This window comes from Ambystoma mexicanum, chromosome 6p, assembly GCF_040938575.1.
Source record: "Ambystoma mexicanum isolate Mex_15411 chromosome 6p, UKY_AmexF1_1, whole genome shotgun sequence".
Classification (NCBI taxonomy): Eukaryota; Metazoa; Chordata; class Amphibia; order Caudata; family Ambystomatidae; genus Ambystoma; species Ambystoma mexicanum.
In genome coordinates this window covers 880,978,613-880,997,364 of record NC_090935.1, presented here as the reverse complement: position 1 = coordinate 880,997,364, position 18,752 = coordinate 880,978,613, and the positions used below count along the sequence as shown (strand labels likewise).

At 46.7% G+C, this 18,752-nt stretch overlaps 1 protein-coding gene across 1 annotated transcript in view; it reads right to left on the bottom strand.

Annotated features, from left to right (window-relative positions):
- Positions 1-18,752, bottom strand: part of CAMK4 (calcium/calmodulin dependent protein kinase IV) — a 1,546,801-nt gene that overhangs the window by 1,422,876 nt on the left and 105,173 nt on the right. The window lies entirely within an intron of this gene.

Sequence of the window (18,752 nt, the reverse complement as noted above, 5' to 3'; positions counted from 1 at the left end):
CGGGTTGGATTAGAATTGAAAAGGAATATATCTCTCCCACACCACTGGATATGCTTTCGTCCATGGAAAAAAGATTACCGATTGATACAACTCCACCGTTTATAAAGTATGTTGTGAAGGAATGGCATAAAGGTAATGAGATTCGAGGCGAACATTTTTTATTGTGTGAAGATTCATGTCTATGCAAAACCCAGGCTGTGAAACAGAATAATAAGGTTATATCATGGGTCTCATGGCAAAGTGCAGGTATTTGGAGAATTGGGCAGGTCTATGACGGTCAGAATATGGTTGACTTTGAGTTTGTACACTTTAAAATTAAGCTCAAAGCAACTGAGATTTGTCATTATAATGCCTTGCGGGAGCTTTTTGGTGTATTGTTTTCGACATTGAATGCTTCAGTGCATGCTCCACCAGCAATTTTGCTCCTTTCTAAGTCTGTACCTTTGTCTGCCTCTACCTTGTATAAGCTGATTACACCTTCTGCATCCCTGGTGGCTCCACAATGTGGTAGGGCATCTTGGGATTCTGATTTGAATAATTCATTGTAAGATATTGAATGGAATCGTGTGGGTGCAGGTCCTGTTAAACATAACGTGGATTTGGATTTGAGGTATACACAACAAAGAATTAACCACTATCTATACTGGTCACCATGGAAGATGAAATCTTGCAAGTTGTGTGCTGTAGACATCTGTTGTAACTGTAATAGAGAGATGGGCGGGACGCTTCACATGTTGTGGTTATGTGGAAAAATACAGATATTTTGGGATAGTATTTTCCAGAGAATGGAACTAATCTTGGGCCTTTCTATACCTAGAGAGCCTCTCCTTGGTGTGTTGGGTTTGATTCCATTGGGTATTGGACTGTCTAACAGCAAAATGTTTTAGCTCTTCTTTTAGCTAAAAAGCCAATTCTAAAATTTTGGAAAAGTGACGCTTCTCTGAATACTGAGGATTGGTTGCAAGGTCTGCCCTTCTATCCAGGAGAGAGAGGGTGTCCTTTAAAGCAAAGGAGCAACTTGACAAATATGAGAGGATTTGGGTAGCATTTAATGATCTATATGCTTAGTTATTTATTGTAGTCTAGGAGAGGTTTAACACTTTTTTATTATTATTATTTTTTTTATTTTCCCATTTTAATTTTAATCCTTGATAGTTCTTCATGGATAAAGCTAATATGATGTAATTGTATAAGTATTCTCTGAACATTGTGTTATTGTATTATATTTCATTGTCAATGTAAAATATTAAATGTATAAATAAAGTTTATTAAAAAAATGTTAAAATGGAAAAAAATCTATTTACACAATTCTGAGAAGATAACTACAAATGATTCTATCAATGAGGTAATTGAGAAGACAATCACTCATGATCAAAAGCATTACAAATTGGAAGATGTCTAGTATGGCAATATGTTAAACTGTGATGGAATCACCAAATTTGAAACAAAATAATACAATTATCAAGTTTTGAAGTAAGAATAAGTGTCACTCTCTTATTCAACAATTTTGCCAATTGCCACTCTCAAACATATGACTATATGTTGTTTTCTATTTCATTAACCAAACTTTTCGGAGACACAGAAGGTATAGTCATCAGAAAGCGAAAAGGTATCAGAAGTCAACAGAATTATCGCCCTGAGTAAATAGTATGTGCCTGCACAACCTTTATATAAGAATATATCATATTTTTCTTTATTTTGTCATGTTAGTAATTCATTCAAACTATATTGTTTAAAATTTATGGAAATGCTATTGAATTTTGTTTGGCTTTGTGATGTACATTGAAAAGATAAGACTGCATTTATAAATGAAGAAACAAAACCCAAAAGAGCTGAAGTGAAAGAACAGAATCAAATTGCATTTTAAGTTTCTATTCTCACATGTAGGTATACATGAAGAGTTCAGGGCCTCCAAACCATTTTGAACTGGATTGAAAATCATTACAGGTTATAGTCAGGCCAGATGTCTTTTTAAGGTTATGTGTGATGCTACTCTATTGTATTCAATGCAGGCTTTCATAGTATACAAACACCATAAAACTCCTTAACGAATGCACTCATGACACCAGGGCTTGATTTCACAGGGACATCACATGCTGTACTTCACATTAACTCATGGACCGAATCTGACAGCAAGGAGAGGTCGCAGAGGAGGTCACCAGTATTTTGATGCACGGCGGCAGGCAGCTGCCATAGATTAGTCAAGGTTAAAGGTCATTGAAGGTATGCACAACCAAGACATTGTACCAAGACGTTGTCCTAGTAAAAGAACGCATAGGCGGTGTGTCATATATGCCCTTTCATGCGGAACTAATGCAAGTGCCCACCAAAGAACACTCAAGAACTGAGTTAAGGAGCTCACACTACCATCTCCCTACAAATGTATCTTTTTTTTCTCGCCATTACATGCCTTTGTCTGATTCAGCTGTAGAACCATGCTTGCGCAACTATACTCTTGCCATATCTACTTTTACCTATGTAACTGTAGTCTGACTACACTGCCTATGTCTGTAACTATTTACTGTGACCTAACTGCGCCCAGATACCTCAGGGTCAGGTGCCCTATAGAAATAAAATAAACAAACTCAAGCCATTTTAATTAATTAAATAATGCACTAAATGTGCAAAAACGAAATAAAGCCTTGCATGATCAGGAAAGCTCTGATTTATCTGAGCATGTGATATGTTGTAGATAAAAGAAAGCTCTAACAGGAACTGGAAACTGAATTATATGTTGTTATCTTGGAAAGGGCTTATAATGGCAAAAACATATAAAATCCTAAGAACGTAGCAGAAGGAACAAGTTACTTACCTGTAACTGTTGTTCTCCAGCATGGGTCTGGCATGGATTCACATGCTCATGAATATTCCCCGTCGTCAGGCTGGGAATCCTCGGTAAAGAAAAAATCAGTATCAGTTTCGTTTCTGATCTGTCTTTCCTAGTAGTAACCAATCACTGATCTCTGCGTCATACTGACCACAGCCAATGACTGCCCTCTACCTAAGCCCCGCCTCCGGCAGCCATCTTCAGATTTGGTAGCACGTGAAGTGGCAGTATGACCAAGTGAAGAGCCGCAGAGGGGTAGGCGGGAGGGTTCGCATGTGAATCCATGCCAGACCCATGCTGGAGAACAACAGTTAAAGGTAAGTAACTTGTTCCTTCCCCAGCATGGGGTCTGGCATGGATTCACATGCTCATGAATATAAGATTAAATACCAGTACACACATGCACAACCACGGGGGGTGGTAAAAGGCTCAACATTAAGCAATACAAAAAACTCAACATTAAGCATCTCTTACCTCCTCACCAGGCTCACCTTAAGCGAACAGGTTGCGCAGCACTGCTAGGCCGACCCTGGACTCCTCCCTGGAATCCCGATCGACGCAGTAGAATCTCGTGAAGGTGTGCGTCGACCTCCACGTAACAGCCCTGCAGATGTCCAGCAGGGGCACACCAGATAAGAACGCCGTAGTAGCAGCGATCGCTCTGGTCGAATGGGCTCTCGAACGGCCTGGCAGTGGTCGGTTAGCCAACCGGTGACAGTGCATGATGCAGCCGTAGAGCCATCTGGAAATAGAAGACTTCGAGAGAGCCTTCCCTTGATTCACAGGTCCAAAGTTCACGAACAGCTGTGATGTCCTCCGGAAACTCTTCGTGCGGTCCACGTAGAACTTCAGCGCTCTAGCCACATCCAGCAAGTGCAAAGTCCTCTCGGCCGGCGACGAAGGAGACGGGAAGAAAACAGGTAACACCAAGGGCTCGTTAAGATGGAAGTCCGACGGCACCTTGGGCATAAAGGAGGGGTGCGTCCTAAGCACCACCCTCGAGGCATGGAAAGTCAAGTACGGTGCTTTGCAGGATAGGGCCTGGAACTCTCCCACTCGTCGTGCAGAGGTAATGGCCACCAGGAACGCAGTCTTCCACGACACAAACTTCATAGGTGCGGAGTGCATCGGCTCGAATGGGGGCCCCATGAGCCTGGTCAGCACCACGTTAAGCTCCCACGCCGGGGCCGGGGCCTTCACCGGCGGGAACGACCGGAACAGTCCTTTCATAAACTCTTTTACCAGTCGATGGGACCACAGGGACGTCCGTCCTGTGGTTCTGGTATATCTGGAGATCGCCGCCAGATGAATCTTAATGGAGGCATGGGCTAGCCCAGCCTTTGCCAGCGATAGCAGGTACGGCAGCACTTGAGGGGCCGTAATCCGTAGGGGGTTGATCTTCTGTGCTCGGCACCAGATAGAGAACCTCTTCCACTTATGACCGTAGCATTTGAGAGTCGAGGACGCCCTGGCCTTTGCAAGAACCTCTCTGCAATCGGCCGGTATATCGTAGCCTCCAAACTCTAGCGCTGCAGGAGCCAAGCCTGCAGGTTCAGCGACGCTGGGTCGTGGTGGAAGATGGCGCCTCCTTCTCTGGAGAGAAGGTCCGCGTCCACCGACAGCTTGATGGGAGGGGACGTTGACAAGTCCAGAAGGTCCGGGAACCAGTTCTGCCTCGGCCACGCCGGTGCGACGAGGATCATCCTGCACCGGGACCTCTTGAGCTGGCTGATGAGTCGAAGCAGCAACGGCAACGGAGGGAACGCATACAGGTATAGGCCGTCCCAGGGGAACGAGAACGCATCGCCCATGCTTCTCGGCTGGGGAAACCTGCTGGCGAACCTCTTGCACTTTGAGTTCATCGCTAAGTCGCAGGTCGATTTGGGGTTTGCCCCATCGTCGGAAGAGTTGATCCACCTGATCCTGGCGCAGTTCCCACTCGTGACACGCACGCAGCTCCCTGCTGAGCGAGTCGGCGATGGTGTTGCTTTCTCCTGCCAGGTGGAAGGGAACCAGGAACATCCCCTGGGCGACCGCCCAGTGCCACAGATCCTGTGCCTCCTTGGATAGGGCTGGGGATCTGGTGCCTCCCTGCTTCCGTATGTAAAACATTGTCGTGGTGTTGTCCGTGAAGATCCGCACCACCTTGCCCTTGAGCGACGGGAGGAACGATTTGAGAGCCCAGAACACGGCTCGGAGTTCCAGGACGTTGACGTGCATGAGCCTCTCCTCCGGGACCCAGAGGCCTCTTGCATGGAGATCTCCGGTGTGGGCGCCCCAACCTTCCAGGGAGGCGTCCGTCGTCACCGTCTCCTGGTACGCCGGCGTCTGAAAGTCCTTGCCCGCCGTGAGGTGCGCTCGAACGCCCCACCACTAAATCGCCGCCGGAACACCTCGTTGAGGGGGACCCTGTCTTCGAAGGTGCCCGTCGTCTGTATCCAACGGGCGTCGAGGAATTCTTGAAGAGGGCGCATCCGTAGTCTGCAGAGGCTCACCAGGTAGATGCAAGAGGACATCATCCCCAGGAGGGACTTGATGGACCTCACCCTGGCCACGTCCGTGGCTAGCAGGCGCTGCACTTTGCGTAGAATGGTCTTCGTCCGTTCTTCCGACGGGGCCGCCAGGCGCCTCACTGTATCGAGCTTCGCTCCCAGAAACAGGGCCACCTGCGACGGCACCAGGTGGGACTTCGGGTAGTTTATGGTGAATCCCAGGTTTGTGAGTAGCTGGACGGTCCTCGCAGTGTGTTCGACAGCGAGTTCCCTCGTCCTTGAGCGGATGAGCCAGTCGTCCAGGTAGGGGTAGACGTGAATCCCCTGTAGGCGCAGCCGCGCCGCCACTGGTGCTAGGCACTTGGTAAAGACCCTGGGGGCCGACTTCAATCCGAACGGCAGTGCTCTGAATTGGTAGTGGCGTACCTGGACGACGAACCTGAGGAACTTCCGGTGACTTTTGAGGATGGGAACGTGGAAGTATGCATCCTCCAGGTCCAACGGCGATAGAAAGTCGCCTTCCTCCAGCTGTCCCAGTACGTGCTGGAGGGTGACCATCCTGAACTTTTATGATCTGATGTATTTGTTCAAACGACAAAGGTCCAGGATGGGGCGCCAGCCGCCCATCCTCTTCCTGACGAGGAAGTACCTTGAGTACACCCCGGAGCCCCGGAGCCTCTTCGGGACAAGCTCGATGGCGCCTTTCCTGAGCATCACCCGTACTTCCAACAGCAGTTGCGGGACGTGATTTTCCTTCCTGGCCACAGGTGGAACGTGAGGGCACTTCTTCAGGAATTCGATAGAGTGTCCTCTTGCCAGGGTATCCAGCACCCAACGGTCGGTGTAGATGGACTTCCACACGCCAACGAAATTCGTCAGCCGGCCTCCCACCGGGGTGCTTCGGTGGGGGCCCGAGACCACGGCCGGTTCAGTCCTGCTTGGAGGTGGTGGCCTTACCGCCCTGGCCACCTTGCCGATGGCGGCGAGTCGCTCCCTGCTTGCCGCGACCCCTGTAGGCCTCCTGAGACGAGGAGAGTGCCGCCTGGCGGTAGGACGACGAGCCACCGCTGGATCCCTTGGAGGCACCCTGTCTGCCTCCGGAGCTCCGAAAGGGCCGTCGTTGCTGAAGGGCTCCTAGGGCGCGGGCCGTCTCCGTGTCCGTTTTTATGGCTTGGAGGGACTCGTCCACCGCCTTCCCGAACAAGTTGCTGCCGTCGAACGGCATGTCCAACACCCTGGTCTGGACATCCTGACGGAAGTCGGTCGCCCGGAGCCAACCCCGTCGTCGTAGGCAAACACTGTTGCCCAGCTGGCGGAACCCGGTATCGGCAATATCGGTTGCCACCGTTATGGCGTGGTATGACGCCACCTCGCCCTCTTGCAGTATTTCCAAGGCCTCGGACCTCTTGTCGTCCGGCAGGAAGTCCAATATGGGGGCCAGCTTAAACCAGAGCTCCCTGTCGTAACGGGCCACGATCGCCAGGGCGTTGGCCGCTTTGATCGTCGTCGCCGCCGACGAAATGACCCGCCGCCCCATGGCGTCCAACTTCTTTCCCTCGCCGTCCGGCGGGGAATTCGACATCGAGGCTCCTGACCCCGCCGCTTTCATCTTCGCCGCCGAGACGACCGAGTCTGGCGTTGGCTGGGCCCTGAGACACAGGGGAGCCGTTTCGGGGACCCGGTACTTCTTCTCGTACCGGTCCCGTTTGGCTGGTGCCGTGGAGGGGTTTTTGAGAACCGACAGGCCCTCCTCCCAGATGTCATTGATTAGGGGCACCGCGATGACCGTCTTCCTCTTGTCCTCCCGGCGCTGATAGAGGAAACCTTCCTTTTTCTGCTCGTCCAGGCAGAGCTGGAACAATTCGGACGCCCTGGCGATCATGGCATGGAATGAGCCAATCTCGTCGGGTGGCGAGGCCCGTGCGACGGGAGACGGGAGACCCGTTCCGTCGTCGTCACCGTCGCCCTCAGAACCCGTCGTCGAGCCCAACGCACCGTCGTCTCCCGACTCGTGGGAGGATGAGGAGGGAACTGTAGGCCTTACGGGGGCGAGCGTAGGAGAGGGTTGGGTCCTCCGTCGTTTGTTCTGTGGACTTCCCGACGGGCCAGGTTGCGGGTCCTACGGCCTGGGCTGTGGGAATCTCGTCCTTATCTCAGAGCATAAGGACTGGATGGCAGACAAAATGGCCACGAGCCATCCTGAGGCCTAGGATCCGGCTGTGCCAGAAGGGAAGGCCGCTCTTTCTCACCATCGTCGTCTTCCTCGGTTATCTCCCGAGGATCTTCCTGACGGGATCGAACCTTCTCGAATTGGACTTCGAGGTTCCTCACGGCCTCGGTCAGTTCCTCCTCCGAGGCTGACTCCAAGCTTGGGGAGGGCACCGTGCCCCCCCTCGCTTCTTCCATCATGGCGGCCACGACGATGGGCTGAAAAGAGGATTCCCTCCTTGGCGGCAGGGAAACTCTAGTCCCGGAGGCAGTCTCCGCTGGCGGTGTTTCTGCCGGCTTGGCAAGAGTCGCCGCGATAGCCTCGATAGAGGCCTTCACCTGCTGGGTAGGGGCCTTCACCACCTTAGGTGCGTCCCGGGCCTTCTCCTTCGGGGGAGGGGCGACGCCTCGCTCCCCCTCTTCCGAGATCGGACGGAGCTTCTCCCGAAGCTTACCTGGGGTCTCGGACTTTCTCTTCCCCGAACCGGAGCGTGGGCTCGTGGTTGACGGTGCCGGGGAAGGTGCGCCCTGCCTGGCGACCGAAGAGCCCGACCTTTCGGCGCTCCCGGAGACAGCGGACTCGCGACGCTTGGCCTGGTGTTGGGCCCCCGTCGCCGGGGCGCTCGCACAGGACTTAGAAGCCCGCTCGGACCCTTTCTTCTTCTTCTCACCCGTCGAGCCCTTCTCCAACCAGCTTGCGAGACGGGATCGATGGTCCCTCATGGTCCGCTCCGACAAGTTCTTGCAGAACTGGCAGTCCTTCTCTATATGAGTCTTGTCCCCATGAAGACAGTAGAGGCATCGCGAATGTTCGTCTTCCTTAAACACATTCTGCAGCCCGCATCCAGAGCAGCTGCGAAACAGCTTGGGTCCGGGCGACGAACTCGCATCCTGGGCCATCTCGAAGTAGGCCGCGAATCTTCTGGAATCCTCCAAGAAGTTGATTCGACGAAATCTTCACCCTTGAGGGGCGTAGGAAAATCCTGCAACGGGTAGCCGTTAACGGGAGTAGAAACGGTGGAGCTTGAGGCTCGATTAACCGAAAAAATGTGAAAATTCACCTGAAAAAGCACGAAACACGCAGTAAAAGCTCTAGAGCTAAGCACGAGGACTCCCAACACTTGAACATGCGGTAAAAATCTGAAGATGGCTGCCGGAGGCGGGGCTTAGGTAGAGGGCAGTCATTGGCTGTGGTCAGTATGACGCAGAGATCAGTGATTGGTTACTACTAGGAAAGACAGATCAGAAACGAAACTGATACTGATTTTTTCTTTACCGAGGATTCCCAGCCTGACGACAGGGAATACTCATGAGCATGTGAATCCATGCCAGACCCCATGCTGGAGAATTCAATACTTCATGATCTCAAAATGTTTGCCTCAACATGTAGAATCTAGAGGTATACACTTTATCAAGGTAGCACCGACTAGTCACAAGTTAGAGCATTAAACAAAATTAGCTTATCCTTAGAAAGAGCTGCACACCCTCTTTGTTGGTCTGGTGGCTGAGAAACCATGCTGCGCTAAGAGTAGGTGTGGGGTAAAGGCCTTTTAGAATGGCATAGACATGGGATAGAGTGGCAGAAGGAGAGAACTCTGGGCTATTGGGTGAGGAAGAGATGGGAGGGGAACAAACTGTAGACTGGAGAGAAAATACTAATTCCACCAGAAGGGGAATACTGGTCTAATAAGAGAGGGAAGTGTAAGGAAGGCATGGTGTCAACAGTTAGACAGACGCAAGTGACCACAGTTGAAGGGTGTTTATTGAACTTCAACAAGGGTGTGATAAACGCCTATCGAAGCCTAAATCTACAGATGGGAGCAGGCTACGACCATCAAATAATAGTAATGTAGTCCTACTGGTGTCTCATCAAAATAAAAGGGTCTATACAAAAAAACCTATTTCAATCTTTACCGCTAAATATAAATAGTGTGGGGTAGTGTCCATGAGAAAGAAAGAAGTGTTCACAAAATGATATGTCAGGATGTTCAGGCAGCTGGCCTCCCTTCCCCACATTTTCAGCATGGGATAAGGCAGTTCCCTCGAACAAAGCACACACTCTGGCGTCTTCGGCACAAGGCTACAGTTGCATTGCCAGCATCAGGGCATTCTGTGCCCAAGTCTCTTTACATCTCAAAGGTTTCTTGATTCAGAGGGCCTGATGTACAAAACAGAAACACAAAGTTCCTTTACTCCTCTAATCATTCAATTTGGACCATTCAACCTAGATCCCCCTCAGCTGGGTTCAGATCCCTTTTATATCATGGTCATTATTGTGAATCCCCCTCTTCCGTGCTCAGATCCCCCTTTTTACAATGGTCAGAGAATATTCTTTCTCGGCTGACTCATGGTTGACCCCAGATCCCCCTTAGCCGGGCTCAGATCGTTCCTCTTATTCAATTACTCTCCCTCAGCCAGGCTCAGAGCAATTTCCATTCGCATTACAGTGTCGAAGACTTTTGAATGTGCACAGGGTTTAGCTAGACCCGTTGAAGGACAATTTGGATCTCAAAATTCCCTTCTGACCGTTGACAACCAGTTGGATACCTAACATAGACCTTTGAATGAGCACCCACATGGCGGCGGAAGACTCAGTCTACGGTATCTTTCTTGGACTCCAAAGTTCAATCACTCCTCTGAATTTCAATTATATCACCCATCACATAAGTTTCACACACTGTTGTCTTTAGATTTCTTCATACAATGTTGCCGCTTGCAACCTTGCTTCTAACATAGGTTGGTCTGGTATCAGTCTCTATGACTCACCGGCTGTGCTGTTGTTACTGGCACTGCTTCGTTGTAGGAACCAAGGACAGTACCACTGCGGCAAATCCTCCTCCCCACATTGGTTATTGATGCGGGAGAGCCCCGTGCACCTCCGACACACAATGCAGGTTTGTTCTTTAGTCCCTGCTCGTAGGTGTATTTTCCAAGGTTCACGAAAGTAACAGTCTGAAAAGGTCAAGGGCACTTTCCTCCTTGCACCCCTCTGTGGTCTCGCTGTCTTTCTCCTTGTACTAAACTGCCATCTTGGAACTGCTGATTTCTCATGTGCTTTACCTTGCTCAGAGTGTGCTTTTGTGCTCTGCCTTTTATCCATGTGAGGGAGTGTGATGAAAGTCAGTTGTGTGTGCAATGATCAGTAATTGCCTGACCATTGTATTAGGACATGTCAGGTATATGGCTCTGGTGTTAGTCAATTTTTTCGCTCACGGTGAACTATCCATGAGAAATTGTGTTGTGAAAGGCGGGGGGTGAGGTCCTAGCTGTCCTAAGGGATACCTAAGGGAAAAGGTGTTACAGGGAAGGGGTCACTGCGTCTCACCATCTGGTGTCCCACTTCCACTCCCCGAAGACCCCTCATCCAGATGATCCTCCTGCACTGGTCCGCCCTCAGGAACTGGATCCAAAAGCGATGGCTGTGTCCTGGCCATCTGGATGACATTTCCCCAGGTACTAGAGGGTGAGACACCTTCTGGTTTCTCACAGAAGCCAGAGCAGCCCAAAGAAGGGGGTCCAGTCTTTGCAGAGGAATTGACTTACAAATGTTGGGGAGCAGGGGCAGAAGTCCCAGGCCCGTCAGTTTAGGACAAGGCGATTGTAAAAGGAGGTGCTGTAGAGGTGCCAGGAGAATGGAGGGGTCAGGGGTTAACCATAGGAGTTGGGTTAGGGTGGAAACATAGTGAATTCTGGTATTAATATAATGTGTGTAATGAAACACCATTTTAGAAGTTAGATGCCATTTTGAAAGTGAAGCCCAGTGCTATAGTTATGCCAGTGTGCTTACATCCCATCCCAAAGGGGTAGAAGGATGTGTGTGCATTTTTGCTCACAGCCCAGGCAGCCTTGCAGAAGGTTAATGTCTTGAACACACACAGTTCTGCATTGGGTCTTATAATTAGTGCATTTAAAACAGAAAGAATGTGCCCTGCAATGCCAAGACAGGGCGGGAATGGATATTGAAGAGCTATCCCATGAGAAGGGGGTTAACGGCTTTAGGCCTTCACACCCTTCGTTAAGTTATAACAACCCGAGACCCCCAAGCCCTGAACACAAACATTCAAGTTTACTGACCAGCCCAAGACATTTGTCCATGAAACTGTACATTGGCTGATAGATCAGGAAGATCAGAGAATGGTGACGGGCTGCCCCCACCATCGGTTCATGTGATTTGTGCTGCTAGGCGGTGCCAGGGGAGAAGGTAACAATTTTTATCTGTGGGTGGGAAAGTTGTGGAAGCGCCAGTGTGTCTGGTATTGGAGCAGAGGTTCACGTAGTTATGAGAAGTTATCACAGCCTCGGAAGTAACCGCCTTGCTCATGTTCTTGGTACAAGCTGCACTGTAGATGCTATGAAATAATGAATTGTGTAACTAAATTGCCAATTAGAGCCTTTGTATGTGATGAAGGAAGACGAAGATCCAACCGTGGAAGAAGATGGACAGAAAATGCTGGGATTAATCACCTGGCATCCCGTATGGAGCAGGCTATATGTGTATAGGGTCACACCAACCAGCTACCTGGATTTGTAACCTATGTGATGTACATCACTTGTGATGCTGTGTACCTTTATAAGCCATTGCTTATGCTATTTTTGACTGAGTGCTTCATGGCAGCTGAATTCTTTGCTGGCACGCACTTGTATTTTTGTGAGAATAAAACTTGTACTCCTTGCAAGAGGTGTGCTGGTCCTTTTCCCCTAGTGGGCTGTATTGTTTTGTGAGTGTTGATAGGCTACTCTACACAAACTAGACACCTGAAATGAGGGTTTTGCTTATGGAAGGATGCCTGTTTTACTCAGTCTCTGGCTGGTTAAAGCCAAAATCAGAAGTTGCATCTTAAAGGGTAAATCAAAAGAAACCCCTACCCATTCCCCAAAAATGTCCAAAAATGTCCAACTTTGATCAGGGTAAAGTCTGGAAGTCTGGGAGTCTCGGAAAGGGATGGATAATGAAAAATGGGGTGCACTTTAAAAACTGGAACACCGGAGTTGGTAAATTCATGCTCTGTGTTTCCTCATATATGTATTTAATGCAGAGTAAAAGATTGTTCTTTTAATCTCATTCCACTTTGCAATGAAAAGTTAAATACAAAACTAAAAACATTTTGGCTGCCACTTTAAATTGGGATTGCATTTGTAAAACTAGGTGTTATTTGCAAATATAGTTAGTTGCCAAAACTGGTATTGAGTCACAGTGGGTCATAGAGCCTACCTAGTACTATTGTCTGGGAACATAGTATCGACTGGATATTTGCACAATCAAATGTATGTTGAACGGATGTATTCTATTCATTAAGAACTATGTGAAGTGAAAACCCTCTTCATTCTCCTGTCTTTTAATGTGTATATGGCATCAGGTGGAGTGTGGGAAGGAAGATCATTTTCAACTAAATATCTATCACTGGAGAATGGTAGATCTCCCCTTTTAGAACCGTGCATGTTTCTGATAGAAAGGAATAGATCAATGTGCAAGGAAAGCCATATACACACATTCATGTTTGGTGAAAGCCATATACACACGCATATAGAAAACCCACCCTTTAAGCAAACATTGGCTACATGTGGATCCCTAATAACACATATTGATTCTTGAGGAGAGTGTTTGTGAATGTAAACTTACATGAGGTAATGCAAACAAGTCACTTTTTTCATGTAAATGGCTTAGCGCATATCCCCATGTTAGACATTACTGGCCTGTTTGTCAAGTGGCCTCTACATGGTTAATATATTCAGTATCTCACACCTACACAGAGGAGTTGGTGCATATCTATATGTTGTTTATTGATGTAATTTTCACTGTCTTGATGCTGGAGAAAATCAAATGTTTAACCATATTTACATTGTGTACAATATTTTAGTGAGACCTTAGTGATGTTCGAAAAAGATATCAATGCTTAACAGAAATGTCAGTAGGTATAATGTCTACTAGAATATAGCATATTTATATGGAGATTGTTTTTATTGAAATGGAATCCTCTGTGGACTTGTCATAGTGAGATTCACATAGGCAAGTACAATTTAGTTTTGTATAACTTTATATTTACCATATTGTAGTGAGCTCCAGGATAAAGCTGGAAACCCAGTTATCTGAAAACAACCGCTATTCTTTTAGCTATCCTTGTAAATAAATTTCATTTTTTTTAATACCTCACTGTCTGTTCTTTGCCATGAATTGTGGGGTGGGATTGCCTAAGTGGGGGGATTAGATCTGTGTGAGCCAATGTTAAAAAGTATTTAAAAAATACCCTACAGTATCTGAGTATTATCAAGCCAACACAAAGCATAGAACTCCAGCTCGAGCCAGTCGAAACCGCCCAAAGACTGTCTTGACACTTTTCATCCATCAACGAAGAGACAAAGGCAGAGAACGGGTAGGGCAGGTGTCATTCCCAGACGTCGTAAGCACCATTGCAACATTGCCCTAACGTACACTCTCAAGACTGGTTTGGTCCCTGTGCCATTGCCATGCGTTTGCCAAATGCATTTTTTGAGTTGTCCATGTATGTTTCCCTTAGCCTCTTTTGGATATTGCCCCTGCAGTACAATTCACAGTTTACCAGTCTGCCTATAAGTGTATATTGAACCTGGATTACTGTGTGTTTCCCCTGCAGGGGTGGGTGGTTAACGTTTTTAGTAACTCTGTTTCTAAATGCTTTGACTCACATTCATTTTAGTTCTTAACACATTGTCAGCTGGAGAGTGTAGCCTGCCCTCTGCCCAAGTTACAACATTAAAGAAAAGGATGAAGCAATATACTTTTCTCTGTTTTCCTTAATGACTAAAAGTGGTAGGTTGTGGCACAAGCTTGGACATAGCTCATAGAAGCCTTTGTTTCCCATCGTACTTAATCTCGGCAGAAGTCAAGCATACATATCAAGCACAACCATATGCAAAATGCTAGTTATTTCCAACACACAAAGTTTATGATCACAAGGATTAAAGAGCATGTGTGATGGACAAAGATCACATCCTAGGGCTACAATATATGTGGTAGACTTGTGTGGCGTTCATGGGCCATGCCAATCAGTTGCAATTTGTGTTTGGAGGACTGTGTACTAAAAACAACAAAAGGCCTCCTGCCACTTTTCTTGTTTGAATGATGTGTACTGCACCCAGAACTATATCTATAGCCCTGCGTGTTCAAGACACCTCTTAATGAGCACTAACTTTAGCCTACACCCCCACTACATGCACCAGCTCAGATATCATGCCCTGACACGAAGTGATGTACAAATGTTCACCTTCATGCCACACGTATTGTTCAGGCAGATCTAGAATGGAACACATGGACCGAGCATGGTGACTTTCCAGGACATTTCCAGAAGCAAACAGCTGATCAAATGCTGTGTTTTGGTTGTGCATGTGAGGGTGTACTCATCCACAAAGCCAAGAGCCAAAATGTGTTCAACTCCCACATGATCATTAAGGGCATATTTCGTCTGATTTTCTGAAAACATGCCATATAAGATTTCGCCTAATCTTCCAAAGACACTGCCGTTGAGTACTCATTGATTATCGTGCAAATTTGATGAGGTCCCTTTCGTCGTTTTTGTTTTATATCCAACCTATAGATAACCTTTCCAGGTGAACTTAAAAACACCTTCAGAAGCCTGTTTGCATTGCTCTTCATCAAACTTAGCAAAAGAAAATCAGACGGGACCAAAGAGATATTTGAAAATTGTTGTTGCAGATTCTGAGGAGGGGGTGATGTTGTAGGCCATGCAAAAGTGCCTTAATTCTGTACTCTTACATGAAACTTTAAGTAACATGCATTTAAATGTGCATTGATTCAAAAGCAATAATGCAGAGAATGCTGAATAGAATATGGTCTGTACTGCAATGTGCATGATTTGTATGAAATAGTGTAAATATTTCACAAATTCTTTCTAACATAGATATATATGTCTCCTGTTGTCCATGGATCTACTGAATGTATGAATCTAAACTGTAATTTCACATCACAAACTGAGAATTTCATTAGTTGGAGCGGGCTGAAAATATTCTGAAAAAAAACCATGTTAGAAGCTATACTGTGCTCTGGCACAGTGTGTAGAGCACGGCACACGCGTGCATAAGGTTCTGGGGTTGTGGCATTTGTATGCATGTCCATAGATCCTTGTGTAAAACATGCAACCCGTGTATTAATACAAAGTTTGGGGATTGCAATGGGAAGAAAGGTTCCGCGTGGTGTGGTAAACAAGGGGCCTGTGTACACATGGTGCATGCCCACAAGTAATAGGTTAGTCGATTTCTGGCTGGCTTTTGGCTTGGTTCAGTTATCTCTGTAAACTCTATTTGGTATACGAGCTGGCAGAGCTGGGAGTAGGGAGTAGTTGCATGGGGCCATCTCATTTGAAAGTGCAGTCCTGCCTGCTCGCTGTTTGCTGAAAATGCCTGGTAGACACATCCCCAGCAGGAATGTCCAAGCAGGTCACTAGATGGTGCACATCCTTTTGATGGAAGCCACCCTGACAAAATCTTAAAAGGAAAAAGAAGAATAGAGCCTCTGAATACATTATTGAGATTAAATAAAGGAATGGGCCTCATGACGAGTTGCACAGGTTGGGCGGTAAATCTGCCAGAATACCGCCCAATACAATTACCATTAATGTCACTTGGTCTAAGCTGATTTACCACCAGATTACAAGTGGTGGTGGTAGTGTTAGTACCCATTAATTTGGGGTCCATAGGAATCCAATGGGGATTTTGTCAGAGTTACTGCCATGGTAATTCTGCCGATTTTGCTGATTTTGATGCTTGAGGTGAATCCCACAATCCAGGGCCAAACACGTAGGATGGCGGTGTGGGAAAAGTGGCAGTAATTCCGTTATAGACACTTTTTTTCCACACCGCCATACTCGTAATGAGGCCCACATTATCTACTGCCCAGTGGTAACTGTCCCTACTACTGAACTGTAGAGACCTGTTGGCAAAAAATGACTACTGCTATGCAGGAGCACAGGGATGAGTATTGGTTTCTAAATTCCTTCACAGCCCCACACTACTACTAAACCAGCCGTGATCTCAGTCCTAAAAGTGAAACAGGTACAACATGAATGGCACAACTCCACTTCTTTAAGGTAGTATGAGAGAGCAGACTATACGCTTCAGAGGAGTGTGGGTGTAGAAGGGCAGCTGCAGGCCTTTGCAGGAAACCCTACCCCCCTTACTCCCATATGTTGAAGACATGAGAACCTGCCATGTTTGACACCAGCAGTTGTGCCAATACTGCAGCGTGCGTTCTAGAAACGATACCCATTGAGACAACCCTACCGAATGTATCCCTGAAGTGATGACAACCTAATGGAGGATCTCCCTGAAGGAATATGAGAAAGAGCAAAGAAAAGAAGTTAGTGATATCACAAAGGAGTATGTACAAGGTCCCACGATACTGGCTGAAGACGATGTATAGATCCTAAAGAAACTAATGATGAAGTAAAGAATCAAGTGAACTTTTAAATGCGAAAAAGAAGATTACATATGCATGAAGTACTGCAGAAAATCAACTGTTCAATAATTGTACAGATGCTGAAACAGAAGGTAGACTAAGTCATCATAGAAGCTGGATGTACGTAGTGAATAGAGTGCAGGCGAAGCCGCCATTGTATAGAAGCTGGGCATCGGTATCTTGAATTTAGTAAACCAGGACTCATGAAGAGGAAAGGGAAAACTGTGTTGCAGCAAGAATAAGCTGAATCGGGGAGCTGCATGGCGAGGTTGACTGGCCTGGAATCTAGACTGAAGCAGCCAAGGTCAGCTATCTATTTTGGAAAGGAGTGAATGTGCGAAGGATGAATCATTCCTTGTTAAGGTGCAAAGAAAAAACACAAAGGGTGCCAAGTTTAATTCATTGAAAGTATTTAGAACCTGCAAAATGGACCAAATCGTAGTCTCCTGTCACGTGAGCCAAGGATGAAAATAGAGTTTGAACTTGGAGTCCCAGAACACGATAGTGAGTGCTCTCACTCCCACGTATTCTAAACACAAAAGCGTGAGAGCAGTAGGGAACCCAGACAAGAGTGTGCTTGTACTATAAGTAGTATGTAAGGATATGGCAAATGGAGAATAACCTGAACCAATGGATATGCTGCAGATGCAGGGGTATTGGTGATTCACCTTAAAGAAAGAGTAAACAAAAACAAGCTAACCTCTGCTGGCTGCGCTCTCCCAATGAGTGATATTGTTTAGGCAAAAATGAAAGGCAAAGCTGGTTGCATATTTTTGTGCCTGTGTGGCTTGTATTTATTAGAGGAATGGTATGGAATAAATCAAAAGGTAACACAAAGATCACACTAGATGAAAAGGTAACACTATGAGGCATATATTGATTAAAGTGCCTTCTGCCTGCCATACTTGGCATGTAGAAACTTGTATTCCACCAGCTTAGCTGGGAACCAAAAAAAGAACACCGTTACTCAAACACAAACTGTTAGTCAGACATCAAACTAAATATGAAAGGTTATTTGTTGAAAGCATCTGCATTTGCCTGCCTAGTTTTTATGAGCAATAGGTGATTAAATGTGTGCCTGCCGGTCCTCAAAAAATGCCATGAAGAGATTATCTAATAAGGGGGCGTATTTTGTGCCCATGGCAATGCCCTGAGTCTGGGAGTAGTATTCATTGTTAAATACAAACTCGTTGTGTTGTAGCGTGAAGTTGAGGACACTTTTAATCATTTCCACATGTATTGTGTGTGAAGCTGAAAATGTCCTGAAAGTAAAATCTATTGTATTTAGTGCTAACTGGTGTTGGATAGAGGTGTATAAAGCTTTGACATCCAATGTTACTAGAAGGTAAAGCTTCTGCCAAGTAAGTTGATTGAGAATTTGAAGTGCGTGGGTGGTATCTTTTAAATATGCTGGTATCAATGGTACTATGTGTTTAATGGCCGAGTCAATATTTTGGGCCATACCGTCCATGGGACCTCCTTGTCCACTCATTATGGGTCGTAAGGGTGGCAAATGAAGGTAAGTTTTGTGCACTTTTGGTAAAATATATATAGTAGGCATCGTGGTTTGGGCCTAATGAGAAAGTCCCTTTCATCATCTGTCAAAAGTCCTTTGTGATACCAATACTGGATTAGCATGTGTTGTTCCTTAACAGTATTTGACAAGGGATTGCAGTCAAGTTTTTTATAGCATCCAGGTGTGAAAAGGTGCTCCAAGGCCATAATGATGTAATCCTTTCCATTTAGCACTACAATATTGCCACCCTTATCTGCTTCT